General features: G+C 46.1%; 1 protein-coding gene across 1 annotated transcript in view; it reads right to left on the bottom strand.

The window, feature by feature from the left end:
• Nucleotides 1–19,137, bottom strand: part of RFLNA (refilin A) — a 346,306-nt gene that overhangs the window by 299,402 nt on the left and 27,767 nt on the right. The gene's annotated exons all lie outside the window — the stretch shown is intronic.

The following is a 19,137-nucleotide window of genomic DNA, read 5'->3' as shown; positions in this document are numbered from 1 at the left end:
TAGAATCCCAGATCCATCACTTACTTAAATGGGGAATTTGGACCAATCAGTGAACCTTGTGTTCCGCAATTTCCTCCTCTGGAAAATGGGCATGTCAATTGGGATTGAAAGTTACAGCAGCACAGCGCCGCCTGCTCCTGGAATGCACAAATGCGCGTTTCTTTATTTTGCATGCCCACAGCTCGGCATTTGAGACTCCTCCCTAACCCTCTAACCATATTGCTCAGACACTTCAAATTCCAGCAACAACGAGGTACTTACTGTTCCCCAGACGCAGGCTGTGACTTCATGCTTCAGTTCTTCATGTAAGTTTACAGTTTTCAAAGTGGGGTCCCTAGAACAACAGCGTCAGCATCCCCTGGGAACTCGTTAAAAACAAAAACAAATTCCCAAGCCTTACCCCAGAACCAGTGAATCAGAAACTGGGGGGCAAGGCCCAGAGATCGGTGTTTTCATGAGCCCTCCAGGTGGTTCTGATGCAGGCTTAATGTTGAGAACCACTGGTATATATTCTCTCCTCTGCTTAAAGTGTGCTTTCTCACTGTACCTGTCAAGTGAACTCCTACACATCCCTCAAAGCCCTTCTGTAGAAAGCCTCTCCTGGCTCCCGGGACCCTAGATAGGGTGATTTTCAGCCCCTAGCAAGGTGATCCTCACTTCTTCAGGGCCGTCCCAGAAGTAAAACTACTGGGTCATCTGGTAGTCTGGGGCATGTGGCTTTTTAGTTAGTTTTGTCCTCTCACTTTCCCAAGTCCCTGGACACTCTGTCCACATCCTGTGCTTGAATGGGACTGCATGTCTCCTTCCCTTTGAATTGCTGTAAGACAAGATGTCAACCGCTAAAATATAAAGATGGTTTATATTCCACACATCGATGCCTTGAAGGGAAGGAGAGAAGGCAGAGGAGAAGGAATTTTTCTAACCACTGAAGGCTCAAAACTTCCCATCTCTAGACTAAAACCTGCTCTCCCAAGCTGCTGTGCCACATCGCCATCTTTTAAGTCTCCTTATGTTCTTAGCAGAGCTTTCCTCTGTCAGATCATAGTCATTGATGAACTCCACAGGAAAAAGAGAACGGAAGATCATGTGCACCTGTTCACCCACGTGCTTGGGATTTTTAGAGCCAAAAAGAACCACTTTATCAATAGGCTGCCTTCTCAGAGGTGGTTCTTGGCATGTTTCACCAAGCAGTTGTTTAGAGTTTTTAAAACACTCTCATTTGTGGTATGATTGATACACAATGGCCTGAGCTCTCAGAAGGGAATCTGTGTCTTCAGTCCACGGCACAAATGAAGTAATTGTTTCTAATCTGATGTCTCCACTAGACTATCAACTTCCTTTTTTATTTTCCCAAAGAAATTGCCTGAGGAAATCACATCACACTTTTATTTTGTATATCACATCACCTCCTACAAAAGTCTTATTAGCATTATTATATCTTTTTTTTTATTTTGCAAGTGAGTGATCATTAAAGAACTAGCCTTGCTATATAGTTCATAGAATTTACAAAGAATTTAAATAGATGAAACAAAGTAAACGTGTTTGGGTCATCAGGTTCAACATTTAAATGAGATAAGAAAGGCTGGGGCTGAGCACAGTAGCTCACACCTTTAATCCCAACATGTTTGGGAGGCCGAGGTGGGAGGACTGCTTGATGCCAGGAGTTGGAGACCAGCCTGGGCAACATAGTGAGACCCTGTCTCTACAAAAAATACAAAAATTAGTGAGACGTAGTGGTGTATGCCTGAGGTCCCAGCTCCTCAGGAGGCTGAGGCAGGACGATCACTTGAGCCCTGGAGTTCGAAGTTACAGTGAGCTATGATCGCACCACTACACCACAGCCTGGACAACAGAGCAAGACCCTGTCCCTAAAAAAATGAACTAAATGCAAATTTTTACAAAGGCATAAAGAGAGAAGGGGTTGAAACTAGAGACCACAGCGTTCTGTGACTCCTGGAGTGGTTGCTTTTACAGCATTGTGGTGAGTCAGAAAAATGTTTTATGGACAAATTTAAAAACTGTCTTTTAAAAGCAATTCAGAGAACAAAGTGGAGGGTGGCAGTTTTTGTCCTCCCTTAAAGAAAAAAAGTTAAGGAAAAAAGTTTAGAAAGTTGTATGTGGCTGGGGGGTAGATAAAGAATCCAAAGCGTAGCTCCCAACCCCACCTCTTTTGACCACTAGAGGGGGCACATACATCCCTTCATTCCCAGACAGCTCCCTGCATCGTTTCCCAAAGCTGTACTTGAAGTCACCCAGGGCTTAATTTTCAGCCTCTGTTCACGCAGCATAGACTTGTCAGGTCTTTATAATGCTCAGTGTCTCTTATTTCTCTTTGTACGATAACTTTGGCATTTAACTCTTCCATGCTAATCAAATATACCTCCAGGGTTTGGTTTGGTTTTTTGTTGTTTTAAAATAGACCAACGCTAATAAAGGCGATAGCAACTCTAGTCCCAGGAAAATGGGAAAAACAGAGCAAATCCTTCAATCTTAGACTTGTTTTGTTTTGTAAAAGAAAAACAAACACCTCTCACTATGTTGTGTTCTTTAAAAATACCCACAATAGGCCAGGTGCAGTGGCTCACACCTGTAATCCCAGCACTTAGGGAGGACGAGGCGGCAGATCACGAGGTCAGGAGATCGAGACAATCCTGGCTAACACAGTGAAACCCTGTCTCTATTAAAAATACAAAAAATTAGCCAGGCATGGTGGCGGGTGCCTGTAGTCCCAGCTACTTGGGAGGCTGAGGCAGAAGAATGGCATGAACCTAGGAGGCGGAACTTGCAGTGAGCCGAGATCGCGCCACTGCACTCCAGCCTGGGCAACAGAGTGAGACTCCATCTCAAAAAAAAAAAAAAAACCACAATAGCAAAGACATGGAATCTACCCAAATGTCCCTCAAAGATAGACTGGATAAAGAAAATGTGGTACATATATACACCATGGAATACTATGCAGCCATAAAATGGAATAAGTTCATGTCCTTTGCAGGGACATGGATGGAGCTAGAAACCATTGTCCTCAGCAAACTAACACAGGAACAGAAAACCAAACACTGCACGTTCTCACTTATAAGTGGGAGCTGAGCAATGAGAACATATGGACACAGGGAGGGGAACAACACACACTGGGGCCTATTGGTGGGGACAGGGCAGGGAGAGCATCAGGAAGAATAGCTAATGCATGTTGTGCTTAATACCTAGGAGACAAGTTGATAGGTGCGGCTAATCACCATGGCATACATTTACCTATGTAACAAACCTGCACATCCTGCACATGTACCCCGGAACTTAAAAAAAATACCCCAAACAAATGATACAAAGAACATAAGCTCTTGAGTATATGAATAACATTCAACCACCCATGAGTGAATCAGCAACTTCTATTCTGCACGAAGGAAAACAAAAATGAACCCCAGGTTGGCTTTTTTCCATTTGATTATTGGTTCTTTCTCAACCACCTATGTAACTTAAATTTACTTAATATAAACTCAATTATATAATTCAAAACTAAATCATGAAGCCAAATAAAGTATAATTAATTCCAAAGCCACGTGTCTATTTTATTATTCCCTGCTCATGGGGATTATCCAAGTCATCGCATCTACCATCCCTCTGCATATTAAATTTGTATATTAAAACTGTGTCAATATTCAGAGGCAATTATCAAGAGGGACCAGAGAACTTGGAGGGGCTTGTAAACTGTTCTGTGCATTTTGTCTGAAAGTGTCAGAAAAAGAAAAGAGATCCTGGCTGATACCGAAGTGCTGAAGAAAACCACAAGTCATTTGACTGCAAGCTCCCTGATGACAAAGGCCTCTGAGCCTGCAGGAATTCCCTGCATGGAGCCTGTGAGGCTGACAGCAATTGATATTTCCCAGGCATCTTGCAGCCCGAGGATCTCTCGGGGATCTTGATTAGGACTTTGTTGGGACAGACACACGCTAGAAGGAGATGAGTCACGTGCTTTCCTGTCGCTCTGCCTCGGGGAGGTCAAATGAGCTGGCCAGTGTGAAGCCAGGGCACTGGGGAATTGGATGAAGACCCCAAAATGCTGACTCTCCTACCCGGACTTTTTGTGACATGAGATCAGCTAGTTAACGCCTAAGATTCTGTAACCTGAGATGAGATCGTATGAGTTTTGCTGTCTTTTTTTTCCTTTCCTCAAAATTACTGTTTGATACATATCATTTTTACTTACTCACGAGGGACAGAAATTTCCCCGGGACTTGTCTAGTTTGATACCTTTGCTAACTAAATCTGTGGAGGTGGACGGTCAGTCTGCACTCCCTTGAACCTGGATGAGAGGGGTCTCTGTCCTGGGCCCCGTGCTTTAGAGGGCCCCACTCACAGCCTCTCCAGGGTCAAGGGAATGTGCCAAACCGGAATGTTGCTTCTGTATCAGGCTCCAAATTTCCTAGCACTGGAGGTTCCTTCTGAAACAGCGCAGGTGTTCCTTCAGGGCCTGCACAAACCCGTTCTTCAGATGCAGCCTCCGAACAGCAGGCCGCTGGTACCCACGGCCCTGCCCATGGGCCTGCAAAGGGGCAGCTATGGGGTGGTGTGGAGGGATGGCCAGAGCTCGAATCATGGGCTGGGTATCCACACGTGTGGACTCCAGGAGGACTCGGGTGGGGCAGGAAGGGATGTGGAGCAAAAAGGGACACAGGCAGGTGGAACACATGCCAGCCCCTACTGCCCACCACAACCCAGGGGGAGCTCAGGAGTCCCCGCATCCCAAAGGCCAAAGCTTGGCCTTCCAGGTGGTTCTGAAGAGTTCATTGTCAGAACCGCTTTGTTAACTTGATTTGCTTTGCTAACTTGATTTATAACTTTTTTTTAAAAAAAGAGACAGGGTCTCACTCTGTCACCTAGGCTAGAGCGTGGTGGCGCAATCATAGCTCACTGCAGCCTTGAACCCCTGGGCTCAAGAGATCCTCCTGCCTCAGCCTCCCAAGTAGCTGGGATTACAGGTGTGTGCCACCATGCTCGGCTAATTTTTAATTTTGTAGAGATGGGGTCTCACTATGTTCCCCAGTCTGGTCTCCAACTCCTGGCCTCAAGCGATCTTCCTGCCTTGGCCTCCCAAAATGCTGAGATGGCAGGCATGAGCCACCATGCCTGCCTTGACTTATGACTTTTAAAGGTGGGTCTCCATTTGTACTCTTGCCCGGCCCCCCAACACATCAAGGGCAGGCCAGTGACACGTTAATGTGAAGTCATTACTTGCACGTCTCTGCGGGGTCTATTCCAAGATACAACCTGCAGATGAATGCGCACACAGAAAATGTATAAACAATAGATAAATGAAAGAATAATTAAAAATATTATTTCTCCCTGGTAACCTGCTTCCGACAAATTTCAAAGAAACTGTTACATAGAGGCTGAGTGTGGTGGCTCACGCATGTAATCCCAGCACTTTGGGAGGCTGAGGCAGATGGATCACTTGAGGCCAGGGGTTTGAGATCAGCCTGAATATCGTGAAACCCTGTCTCTACTAATAATACAAAAATTAGCTGGGTGTAGTGGCACACGCCTGTGGTCCCAGCTGCTTGGGGGAGGCTGAGGCAGGAGAATGACTTGAACTGAGGAGGCAGAGGCTGCAGTGAGCCGAGATCATGCTACTGCACTCCAGCCTGGGTAACAGAGTGAGACTCATCTCAAAAAAAGAAAGGAAATTGTTACACAGAGGCAGAAGGAGCAGATGGAACTTGGCCACGCTGGGTGTTACTGGTTTCAACTAAATTCTCCCAAATCCCAAGGCAAACTTCCAGCAAAGCAAGGTGACTGGCGAGCTGATGGGGTCATTTGTAAAGAAATGCTGATGCTCTCAAATGTGTACAAGCACCAAGATGCCAGCTGAGAGGGCTCCAGGAAGTTGGCTAGCAAGGGCACGCCTCTTTCCCTCTGTTCATCTGATTGTCAAGAACTCACCAGTGCGCAGAAGAGTTGGCGATCCTCACAAGCCCCAGGCTTGTAGCTTGTGACTATTTGCTTTCAGAGAAAGGGAACTAAAAGATGCTTTTTCCCCCTCCTGCTTTTGCTTGGCCCTGGCTCCCTGCAAAATCTACCTGAGCAGGTCTGGAGTCACCAGGGACCACCTCCCAGTGCCTTCAAACACGGGGCTCTTGGGCAGCACTCTGGGACCTCAGCGCTTCGCCTGCCGGCAAATGAACACCACACCGCTGCCAACCCACTGCTGCCACCACGCTTCCAGCTACAGCCATGTCTGCCAGACCCTGCTCCCTCTGCCAGATGCAGGTTCAGCTGTTGTCACCTTCACTGGGACAGCCAGCTCTGACGGACAGTGCCAGCCTTTCTGCAAGATCACAACACTTGGGACCACTGCCACTTCCTGGGGATAGTAATAATAACAGCTAAGATCTACTGAGCCCTTGCTCCATGCCAGACACCAGCTGAGGACTTCACTTGCTTAAGCTCACTTTAGCCTCGCAGCCATCCGGAGATAAATACTGTCATTCGTCAGTACAATACTTTACAGATGAGGAAACTGAGGCTCAGAGAGGTAAAGACACTTGCTCAAGGTCACACAGCTAGATGTGGTGGAGGGACTTTGAGTCTGGGCTCACCACACTCTGCATCCAACCCTGCAGCACCTTGGGTGCTGCCACGCCCTCGGGCTCAGCTGCAGCTCCCAGTTGCCACCCCCAAGTCTGCCCGGCTCCCCTGGAGTCCCTGGCTCTCCCACACCGTGTGGCTTGGCTGCCTCTGGTGGAGCAGCGTCACTTTGGCCACGTCAATGCCAGCCTCCCCGAGGACCGCGTCTTCTTGGCACTTCTATCTCTAATGGATCTGTGACAGGAGAAGACTTATGACTATGTGATGTCCTTGTCGTCTTCTCCCTCAGACCCCAGCCACTGCCATCCTCCATGACCAGGCCCTTGTGGAGAGACAGAAAGAGACAGACACAAAGACAGAGAAAGACAAGGAGACAGGGACACAGACAGACAGGGAGAGAGAGGGAGATAAAAAGAGGCAGAGACAGAGAGACAGATGAACAGAGACAATACAAAAACAGAGTGACAGAGACAGGTGGATAGAGGTAAGAGATGGAGAGGCAGACACATGCCCGCAGGGCAGCAGGGAGGCCCTGACGATGGCTGCAGTCCTGCAAGCAGGAGGTGGTGGTGGCTCGGAAGAGGGTTTTAGCTCAGAAGATGGGAACAGACGCAAGGTGTATTCTGTGGACAGAATTGACAGGGCTTGCTGACAGATGTGAAAGGAAAAGGGAAATGAAGGAGGCTGCTGGGTGTGGGGCCTGGACACTCACTGCAGGGAGGCGTCATTCACTGTGACTGATAAGCAGTGTCACAGCCAGTTTTGTGTGTCAGCTTGGCTTGGCATGGTTCTCAGATATTCGGTCAAACACCTGCCTAGATGTTGCTGTGGTATTTTTGGGATGCGATGAACACTGAAGTCAGTAGCCCCTGAGTGAAGCCAAAGACCTGCCAGGCTATGGGTGGGTCTCATCTAATCAGGTGAAGGCCTTGGGAGAAAAAGACTGAGGTTCCCCGGGAAGAGGGGATTCTGCCTTCAGACAGCCTTCAGGCTGGAGCGGCAACATCCACCCTTCCCTGGGGCTCGGCTGCCAGCCTGCCCTGCAGATTTTAGACTTGCCAGCCTCCACAACTGCATGAGTCAGTTCCTTAAAATAACCTCCTGTCTATATAGAGAGAGACTATGTATATATATAGCCTGCTCATGGATGACACACACATCCAGGACTCTCCTTTGAGATCCACAGTTGCAGATTCTGCCGACTTGAGTGTCTTCTTCGATGTTGGGAAGCAATTCAACTCAAAGTCATTCAAACCTGGTCCTCTCCTGATGCTTCCTCCTTTAAAAAGTGGCACGACTCACCATCCCGTGGCATGAGCCAGACACTGGGAATCTTCCTGGACGAGTCCTTCCTGCTTACTCCTTGTGGTGGGCAGACTCATGGTCCCCAAAGATGTCCATGCCCCAATCCCCAGAATCTGGGAATGTTACCAACATGGCAAAAGGGGCCCTGCGGATGTGATGAAGGACCTTGAGAAGGGAGATGGTCCTAGATGATCTGAGTGGCCCGTGTCATCATAAGGGTCCTCCTAAGAGGGAGGCAGGTGGCTTAGAGTCAGAGGAGGAGACGTGGCCACAGAAGCAGAAGTCGGAGTGTTGGGGCCAAGGGACAAAGGAACGCGGATGCCTCTAGAAGCTGGAAAAGGCAAGGAAGGAGATGCTCTCTGAAAGCGGCTGGAGGGTGCACAGTCCTGACACCTTGGACCTACTCCAAACTTCTGACCCCCAGAACTACTAGAGAATACATTTACTTTAAGCCTCCAAAATGTGTGGTGATTTGGGACAGCGACGATAGGAAACTAACATGCACTCCAAATCCAATCCAGCAAGTTCTATGGATTGTTCCTCCCAAATCTCCCTCCTGTAGATATGCCTCTGCCTATCTCTGCCACCGCCTGCCCCCAGAGCTGGCCTCCTCACTTCTCAGCTACTGTGCGGCCCTTTCCTTGGTTCATTATCTCTGTGCCTTCCCTCCCACCTCCAAAAAGTGGAGACCCCTCTCCACTGGGCAGCACTGCCCCCACCTAACTGGAACCACTTGGGGGCAGTTGGGGGCTCCCACTGTCCTTGGATGAGACCGAAACCCTAACCACGGCCCTGAAGGGCCATCCCTTCCCTGCTTCTCCAAGCTCCCTTCCCCGACACTCCGCCTCCTTCCCTGCCCTGTCTCAAGGTCCTTCCTTCCGTCTGTCAAGCAAGCCCCTCCAACCCAGGCCTCTGCATGTGCTGCTCCCCGTCAAGAGCCTCCCCTTTCTCTCCACCTCATTAGCACCTCTGACCCTTCACTGCTGCCTTCCCTTTGTCAAGGAGGCTTGCTCTGCTCTGTACGAGGGTCAAATCCTGTGGGGATCCCACAATGCATATATCCTTCAAAACATCACCTTGTACATAAATATATACAATTTTTATCAATCAAAATAAATAAGAGGAAAAATAGGGACTGAATATAGCTTTTAGCACAGCCACGGAGCTAAAATATTTAAAAAGCCAGAGTTGCCCATCAGCATATCACACCCGCAGTGGGCCCCCTGCCATCCCTGTGACAACATGACAAAAGGGGCCCTGCAGATGAGAGGGGTCTCCACCCTGCAGAGCGTGACCTCCACGCAGGCAAGGCTGTGTTTGTTCTCGTCCGTGCCGCCCTTGAAGGGTGCTTGGTGCATGGCAGATGGGTGACCATGTGTGGCGTAAATCAGTAAATCCAGATGAGCTCCGGGCATGAGCAGCTCCTCTCCAACCGTCCATCTGCGCAGCCATGGGGAAAGTGGTCCTCTAGCTTCCTCTCAGGGCTGCCACCTCTTCCCCCTCTGAATTATTCCAAAACAACTTGGAAAATTCCAGAAAATGGGTTCCCTGGAGTCTTGCAGGTGGTCTCATGGGTCCACCACTATCTCCGCTCCATTGTCACTGGGGGAGCGCCGCTGACAAGAGGTTCCACCTTGCACAGCTCAGTGACCTAAAGTTGATCTAGTGTCCTCTGTGGTTCCAAGGAGGGCGGGCCACATGGCCCGGGGGCCCTGGCTTGGTGCCCTGGCCCAAGCAGCCATTCTCTAAGGCCCAGATACCCAGGACCTGATTCATTCTTGTGAACCTGCAATGTTCTTCCCTTCTGTCCCTCCTGGGAGCATGTCCTCAGGGGCATGCAGCTTCTCTCTTTACTGCAGGAACAAGAAAGGCCTCTCTACATCCACATCCCAGCCCAAGAGGGGTCTCCACCCAGCCTACACTGTCCTGCACCACCCCTTTCCGGAATACTAGCGCCGCTTGCCAGCCTCCCTGAGGGCAGAGCTGCCAGACTTAGCCAATAAAAACAGGACAGCCAGTTAAATGCATATTTCAGATTCACAAGAAATATTTTTCAATGTATCTAAAATTCAAATTTAACTAGGCAGTCTGCATTTTATCTGGCAACCCCAGCTAAGGGTGACTCCTCGGGCCCAGGGATGCGGGGCCCGCCCGCTGCCTGCAGGGCCTAGCAGTGCCGCACCCAGCTAAGGACAACCACAGAGCCTGGCCTCCAGCTGTCCTGAAGAGGAAGAAAGGAAAAACCACACGTTAACTCTTCAGCCATGCATCCTGTTACTTACATCTAGGTAGTCAGGAGATAAAAGCAGGTTAAACTTCACTAGCAGGCCTCCGAGTCGTTCCCAGGTTCTGTGACGGTTGAGAACCACATTGCAATGTGTGTGGTTATCGGCGTGGGTCACAGTGGGTACAGCCAAAGATGGTATGAAGAAGAAAGGGCCATTGCTAGAATGCTCTCTATAAGACACGGCAGGAATTGGGGGATTTAGGGTAAGCAGGCAGGTTAGGAAGGAGAGAGGAGATCAGGAATGGGGAAGGAAGCCAAGTGTGCTGGCTCACGCCTGTAATCCCAGCACTTTGGGAGGCCAGGGCAGGAGACTGGCTGGAGGCCGAGAGTTTGAAATCAGACTGAGCAAAAAACTGAGACCTCCCCCGCTACCTCCATCTCTACAAAAAGTTTAAAAATTAGCTGGGTATGGTGGCACATGCCTATAGTCCCAGCTACTTGGGAGGCTGAGGCGGGAGGATTGCTTGAACCCAGAGGCTGAGGCTGCAGTGAGCTATGACAGCACCACTGCACTCCAACCTGGGTGACAGGGCAAGATCCTGTCACCACCCTCCCCAAAAAAGATAAAGAGAGGCCCAACAGCATCATGGGAGGTTATGGCCTGCTGTGAGGGCAGCTGTGGGACTCTTCAGGGACAGGAATGGCCAGAGACTGCAAGAACAGAAGTTCTATCATTCAACATGCAGTTCCTATATGCAGACAGAACTCTCCTGTTGCTATAAACCATCAGTAAAGGACACCCCCCGATACACAGCCTGAGTCCGCAGTGTCTATGGAGTAACACACAGGGCGGCAGAGTCATGAGAGTCAAGACGCAAAGCCGAGTCAGAACTCAGAAACAGCTGGATGTATGGACCAGCGGTGACTCTAAGAAATGGAAACACCCTGTCCCCTCCTCCAAAACAAGGTGTACCCATCCCTGAGGAATTGAGGTTTGTACTTATTTTACTTAAATTATAAAAACAAACATACTTTATTTTTGGTATTTTCAACTGGCAATAGTATAACTCATTCGATTATTAGTATATATTGGCCAGGTGTGGTGGGTCACATCTATAATCCCAGCCGAGGAATTTGGGAGGCCGAGGTGGGTGGATCACCTGAGGTCAGGAGTTTGAGACCAGTCTGGCCAACATGTGAAACCCCGTCTCTACTAAAAACACAAAAATTAGCTGGGTGTGGTGGCGCACACCTGTAATCCCAGCTACTCAGGAGGCTGAAGCAAGAGAATGGCTTGAACCTGGGAGGCGGAGGTTGCAGTGAGCCAAGATCACGCCATTGCACTCTAGCCTGGGCAACAAGAGCAAAACTCCGTCTCAAAAAAAAAAAAAAAAATTAGTATATATCACCAAAAAAGGATAATGTGTTGAGTGTTCTTATTAAAAAGAGGAATTAACATACAGTCAAAAAAATTTATCCTGTGTTGTTTACAAAACACATAGCTAAGACAAAATACAATCGAGTTTAAAGGGGAAGGATCAAACATTTCAGAATAGATGGGGGAAATCTGGGGAAAAAAGTAAGAAAGGGCGTGGCTGTGCAAATATTAAAGAATAAAAGCCCAGTAATTGGCCAGGCGTGGTGCCTCACGCCTGTAATCTCAGCACTTTGGGACGCTGAGGCGGACAGATCACGAGGTCAGATCAAGACCATCCTGGCTAACATGGTGAAACCTCGTCTCTACTAAAAACACAAAAAATTAGCCGGGCATTGGGGCGGGCGCCTGTAGTCCCAGCTACTCAGGAGGCTGAGGCAGGAGAATGGTTTGAACTCAGGAGGCACCACTGCACTCCAGCCTGGGCAACAGAGCAAGACTCTGTCTCAAAAAACAAAACAAAACAAAAAAAAAAAAAACAAAACAAAACAAAAACTCCAGTAATTAAAAGTTGGGATTTGGCTGGAACAGAAATAGATCCAAATAAGAATTTGACTTGTAACATAGTTGGTATTTCAAATCCGTGGAGAAAAGATTTAGTAAGCAGTCATAGAATAACTGACTAACCAGCCAGGGAAATTTAAAAAATTTGAGTCTACCATATTCCTTACAGAAAAAAATAAAAAGATTGTGGATGGATCAAAGATGTAAATGTAAAAAACAAAAGCCTAAAAGTAGTAGAAGAAAATACAGGGGAACTTCCATCAACAGAGGCCTAGTGATACATACTGAGGCCTTCCATATGGCAGGAAGTAATGTAGCCATCAAAAAAAAATGCAAGCACTGGTAGCTAACAGTCACTAGAAGCACTGTTCACTGAAAATTGACATTGCTACAGCACATGCACAGAATGCAATCATGTTCTCAGGGAAACAGCAGGATGTGTGCTGCACACCTCCGCTAGCGTATACAGGAACCATCTCAGGAAAGCCACACTGGAAAGTGGCTGCTCTGGGGCAGGAGATCTGGGAATCAAGAATGACAGTCAGGCTAGATTATTCTCTGAATTGTCTGATGTGTGCATGTCATACTTCTCCCCAAATACAAAATTACTAAAAGATAATTCTAAGAGATAAACATATCTTAGTCAAACACAACAAAATTATGAGTGAAGGTAGGTATTTCAATGTACAACTCAAGCAAACACCATTGAACAGGATGAACCTGGTGTTTTATACACATAAAAAGCCCAACTGAGGCCGGGTGTGGTGGCTCACGCCTGTAATCCCAGCACTCTGGGAGGCCGAGGCGGGTGGATCACAAGGTCAGGAGATCGAGACCATCCTGGCTAACACGGTGAAACCCCGTCTGTACTAAAAATACAAAAAATTAGCCAGGCGCGGTGGCAGGTGCCTATAGTCCCAGCTACTCGGGAGGCTGAGGCTGGAGAATGGCGTGAACCCGGGAGACAAGAGGTTGCAGTGAGCCGAAATAGCACCACTACCGTCTGGCCTGGGCAAAGAGCGAGACTCCATCTCAAAAAAAAAAAAAAAATTAGCTGGGCATGGTGGCTGGTGCCTGTAATCCCAGCTACTCGGGAGGCTGAGGCAGGAGAATGGCTTGAACCCAGGAGGCAGAGGTTGCAGTGAGCCGAGATCCCACCATTGCACTCCAGCTTAGGCAACAGTGTGAGACTCCATCTCAAAAAAAAAAAAAAAAAAACCTAACTGAAACAAAATCATGGATATTTATAAAGTGAACTGCACAGAATTAGAAATACAGAGAAAATTAAACCAGGAGCATAGTGGAAGAGAGTTCCCTTAAACGCTTTCAAGATCAAGTAGGAAAATAGTAAATGCAATACAAAGAATCTGAATAATACAATGAAGTTTAATGGTATCCATCTATTTACAATCTTTAATGCATAAAAAGTCTCATTTATTTGTCTAAATGGAATCAAATCCCGCCCAAGTCTGCTCTCACAGAATGTGTTCCTGGGTGGTACCAAGACTGTCTAGGAGAGAGGCCTCTGCCCTGCCCTGTGCTGGTGGTGCTCAGCAGCCCGTGTGGAAGCCAGTGTCATCTACACAGATGCTAGCGGCCAGCCAGGAGGGCCCTCCTTCCTCCAGGTCAGGCTTGCACGTGGCTATTTGTTCCCAGGGGCACAGCACTGAGTCCTCAGCAGCCAGGACCCATCCTGGCTCTCTCACTTCTGAAGCATCTCATATAAGGGGCTCAGTCCCCAGCATTCATGGAGCCTACCTCTCTTCCCAATCTCAGTAAATCCTTCTTTGCACTTTGTCTAGAATCACCAGCCTCCCTCCTTTCCTTCTCTGGAAACTTCCAGCCGGTTGGTACAAGTGACTTAGACCAGAGATGGGGAAAATTTTTTGGTAAAAAGCCAGAGAAAGAATATTTTAGGCTCTGGGGGCCATTCAATCTCTGTTGCAACTCTGCAATTCTGCTGCTGCAGCATCAAAGCAGCCACAGACAAGCCAAGAATGGATCAACATGGTTTTGTTCCCATAAAACTGTGTTTATGGACACAATGTGAATTTCATTAAGTTTTCACATTCAGAAAATATCAATGTGTTAAAAACCATTTAGAAACATACACATTTTTAGCTTGCGGGCTATACAAAAACAGGAGATGAGCTAGATTTGGCCCATGGGCCATAGTTTGCTGACCCCGAACTAGATCACTGAAAATAAAGCCTATTGGGATTAATTCATGGGATTCTAGCAACTAAAAAAAAAAAGTTTTAGAAAAAAGATAACAAGCTAAATTAAGGAAGGGAAGAGGATATGATTAGTGATAATAAAAGAGTAATAAATAAGACAGGAAAATACCCCAGCAGAAGTGATCACCAAAGCCAATGTCTGGTTCTTTGGGGGAGTGGAAGTAGAGAGGGTGGCAAGTCCAATAAAGAAAAAAATGGAAAATATAAACATACGATGGGAGATGTAAGATTTTATCAAAATACCAATGAGATTTAAGAGTTTAGAGTTATATACATCTCTAAAATATATTTGAAGGTCCCCCAAAAAGGGAGGTTTTTTCCTAGAAAACTATAAATTATCAAAAAATAAAGGGGAAAGATCTAAATTGACCTATTAGTTTTGAAAAGAGTAAAAACACTGTCAAAACTTCTAAGCTCCACCCTCAAGGATCTGAGCCATTTTGGATGAGTTCTATCACTTTCAAGGATCAGATGGTTGATTTAAACAATATGAGATGTTACCTTAATTTACGCTCCAGGCAAGTGAAGTGGGACACAGATTTTATTACTTTTTCTTGTATGAATACTGCCCATACAGTCCAGGGGCACAGATATTAACCTGTGCTATTTAATTTATTCCAGAATAAGGAGGATAGAAAGCTTTTAAATCCCTGATTAAATCAATTCATAACTAAAGAATCTCTCTTAAGGTTACACACGTGCAAATTTTCAAAAATCCACCAAAGGTGGAAGGATGTAATACTTCATGACCATAAAAGATGTTATCCTTATATTTCAAAATGACTCAGTACATTAACAAGTGAAAGGAACAGGAGCATATGATGATCTTGGTGAAGGCCCAAAAGTCATTTGGTAAAATTTAAAAATCCTGCAGTATTTTTTCCAGCTTGTTTGACTGCTTAGTTTCATACTCCTTATCTCATAAATGAATTGAAGGCTATGAAAGTTTTTCATTTCGGCCCCATCCACAAGATGTGCCCCACAGTGCCATCTCTGCCACTCATCTCTACTACACTTGATTTCCTCTTTATTTGTAACTTGGGATGAAATGGACAGCACTTTTGGCTCTTTCTCAGTGACTTCAATTTTTTATTACATTATAGTCAGAGAATATGACCTGTGAGATTTCTACATTTTGGAATCTGGTGAGATTTTCTTTCTGGCACAAAGCATGGTTAATTTCCATGACCATTCCAAGAGGATCTGCTGCACAAAGTTCACACACAGTGGACACATCAAGTTTGGTAACACTGTTAGTTAAATAGCCAGATCCTTCTTTGTCTAGTTGATTTTCAAATTCTAATGGGTGAGGGTTAACGTATCTTGCTGTGACTGGGAATTGCTTAATTTCTCACTATGTTCTATCTTTCAAAGCTATGTTGTGAGCTAATGAAAGTATATAACTATCTTCTTGACAAATTATTCCTTTCATAAACGGACTGACAATACTACCACCAGTTGCTTTCTTTTAGCATTTCCTGATCTTTTTCAACCCCTTCACTGTCAGCCTTTTGGGTCACCCCTTTATTTTAGGTGGTCTCCCATAACCATCATATACACGTTTGTGATGTCATTTACAAATCAACTTGAAAATGTCCCTAAGTAGCTGAATTTAACCAGTTCACATTTACTATGATTAACAATATGCTTCAACTTACTCCTGCCATCTTATCCTTTCCTGTTTTTTTAATTTCTTCTCCTAATGTTTACTGGATAAAGTGAGGCACGCAAAACACAGAGGATTCAGTTCTTTCCAGACACTGCCTGTTTCAACTATAACAATGTGGCAACAACAGCTCCAAGAAGTAAGGCTTGCTGCTCTACCAGACTCTCCCGTCATCCTCCACAGACTGTAGAAACAGGACTTACCCTTGAGACTAAGTCCCTGTGGGTCTTGACCTTATCTCAGAAAGGGGAGCGGGGGGCACATAGCGATGGAAGAGTATCAGGGGTAAAAAAAAAAAGACATTTTGGGGACAGACAGGATGAAGACTAAAGAGGACTGACTTAAACAGTCAGAGATCCCAGGCAAGTGGGGTAGGACATAAAAATTCGACATGAGAGAACATAGCATCAAGCAATATGAATAGGTTTATTTGAGAACCTAAATACAACCCACACCAGTACTGGGGCCCTCACCCATTTTACAGCAAGAACTGCCTCCTCTGTAACCAAGACAGATTCAGTTGAGATCTAGTGTTTTCCATTCAGGTAGCCAATTCCGTCCACGTCCAGCCAGTCCCCTCTGAATACTCAATTGTCCTCACCTATACTCTTTTAATACACTGTTCGCAGAACTGTTGTCTTAAGCATATGACATCGAAACTGCCACACAGCCTACCTACTGGGCCCAGCATAACAACACATGCACATGTATCCTTCCATTTTATGCCAACGTCCTTTTCCCTCTTTCCTCACAACACAGCGTTGTGTTTTTTCCTCCGTTTATTATACCCATCATTTCCTATCCATTCCACTAACTGGAACTCTTAGGCACCCCTTTTGCCTCCCAAGATCCCCAAACAACGAGTAACCATATGCCAGCCAGTGTTCTTTATCTCTTAGAGTCACAAACATAAGGAAAGCCCCCTTTCCTAGAAAAATGCATAGACCTACAGGTACACAAAATTCTGCACATAACTTAAAAAGGTTCTAGACCTCCCCAAAAGCCGTCTGCAGGTCTTAGGTTTTAAAATTCTGTAAACACAACACCCCCACCATAATTCATGATGCAGAGAAGACCTGGATCAGGGCCAGCAAAGAATTAAGACGGGGAGGGAAAGTCGGTCTCTCAGCGAAGCCATATTTAGATGCAGTATTTAGGAAGGTACAGAGTCTATAAAATGCATACATCCACCTAAAAATACGCAAAATCTGTATGTGCTACTTTACTCTAGAAATGCAGTTTATTTACATATGCCTAAATCTGAGCAATAAAATTGCTTTGGTATGTGTCATTTTCCACCGATATTTATGACAAGTTCTTACTGGCATAAACAAACACACGACCTTGGGATCTCTGGATTTGTTCATGTGTTTTGTAATACGTTAAAATGAGAATGATAAAAAAAATTCTTAAGTTTCAACTTACTTACGATTATAAAGTTATTCTACTTCATGTACATTGAGAGTGGAAATAAAGATATCCCAGGCCTCCCTGCCCCTTAGGGGTTTGGGTAAACTTGACTCAAAACTCCATGAAGTCCATGGCCTGTAGAAGCTTTTAGCTACCCTGAAGATTTCTGCATATTCTGCATATTCCTTGGAGCTTGTTCTCAGGGGCGCCCTCTTCTGGCTCCTATATTTATGTGTGGTACTTATGTGTTGCCCCATTTCACCCTGGATACAGCACTCAGACCTTCCACCAGTTTCCATAAGAAATCCACCATGCCAAACACCCCTAACTTTAGGGAAAGACTTTGTGGTCACGAAGTTTTCCTACACAAGAGCTCAGAACTTCAGACCATCCTACTCCACTGGTTCCCTGGTCCCCTCTCCCACTCCAAGTCTACCCTTTGTTTTCTTACCTCCAACTACCCCAGGAGATTCAAGTTCTCTCTCTTACCATGTGGAGCAATTCAGCCCTCTCCAGGTCCTACCCCAATTTTAGATGTCCAAACCCACCACAGTGCTCAGCAAAACAAAAAGGAATCCAAATAACATGACCTTTCTTCCTTAATAGGCAACTTGGAATAGGAATTCGTTATAGCACTAAATGCTAGGCACTTTACGTTTATTTACTTCTCCCAACATTTCCATGAATTAGATATTTTCAAAACCATTTTAAAGATGAGAAACTTGAGGTTTAGAAAAATTAAGAAAATGAATATGGTTAGAGGAAGTGCTGTATCATCTTCATTTTTCCTCTCTTCCTCTCTAATCCATAGATCTTAACTCAGCTTTGCTATTTATATATGGCTCTTGCCCTGTAGTAGTATCAACCTTTCTCATCTTTTCCTAGATTTTACCACCGAGTATATTTTCCATCTGCTTCTGATATTTGCTTTCCATTCACCTAGTTTTTCAAATTTCTGAGAATATCAGTACATTGTATAAAGACTGAGAAATAATTCAAAAATTTTAAGAACAGAGCCAAGAGCTAGAAGGTCCCTTGGAAGGCATCATGCCCATGCTCACACAACACAAAGTAATCCCTCTTCAATTTCTGAGATGGCCTGACGAGCCGTGCCCACATTCTCACGCAGTAGACTATCTCAATGTTGGACTCTGATGCAAAGAGTTCTTCCTATCTGCAAGAGGCAATCTGCCGTTTATTCATGCTTCCAAGTTAGAAACCATGCAGTCATTCTGGACTTATCTTGGCTGACACTCTAAATCCTAGCAGGCACCAAGAGTGAATCCCATCACAGATGACCTACCCTTGCCCCCACCCCCCACCCCCATCAGAAGGGCTAGTTTGGGTTGCTCCCATCCCAATGGTGGAATTGCAATGCAGACTTGTCTCTCAAAGCTGGTAGACGCCACAGCCAGTCAGACTGTTGACTGCGGCACAGAACGTGGGCCCCCTCTGCTTCAGCTGACAGCACTTCACGCCTTCCCAGGCATGGGCTGCAGTCAGCAGGGGCCAGGGCAGGGCTTGGAGGAACTGCCAAGGGGCACCAGGAAGATCACAGAAAGCACCAAAATGGATCACCCAAGGAAAAGGAATTAGCTGCCAACACTTTAAGATTAAATTGTGTGTGAAAATCGAGGTTGGTGTTTTCTTAGAAGAGCTGTGGGCCTGTATTCGCCGTGAACACAGAGCCACAGGCGAGCTGAGGCAGTCCTCTCCGTGGACTGTGCTCTCTCCAGCTGGATTATTCCTGACCTGAGTCATTTATTACCTGTGT

Source organism: Gorilla gorilla, chromosome 10, assembly GCF_029281585.2.
Source record: "Gorilla gorilla gorilla isolate KB3781 chromosome 10, NHGRI_mGorGor1-v2.1_pri, whole genome shotgun sequence".
NCBI lineage: Eukaryota > Metazoa > Chordata > Mammalia > Primates > Hominidae > Gorilla > Gorilla gorilla.
Note: the sequence above shows the minus strand (reverse complement) of the source record. Positions and strands in the feature narration are given on the sequence as shown.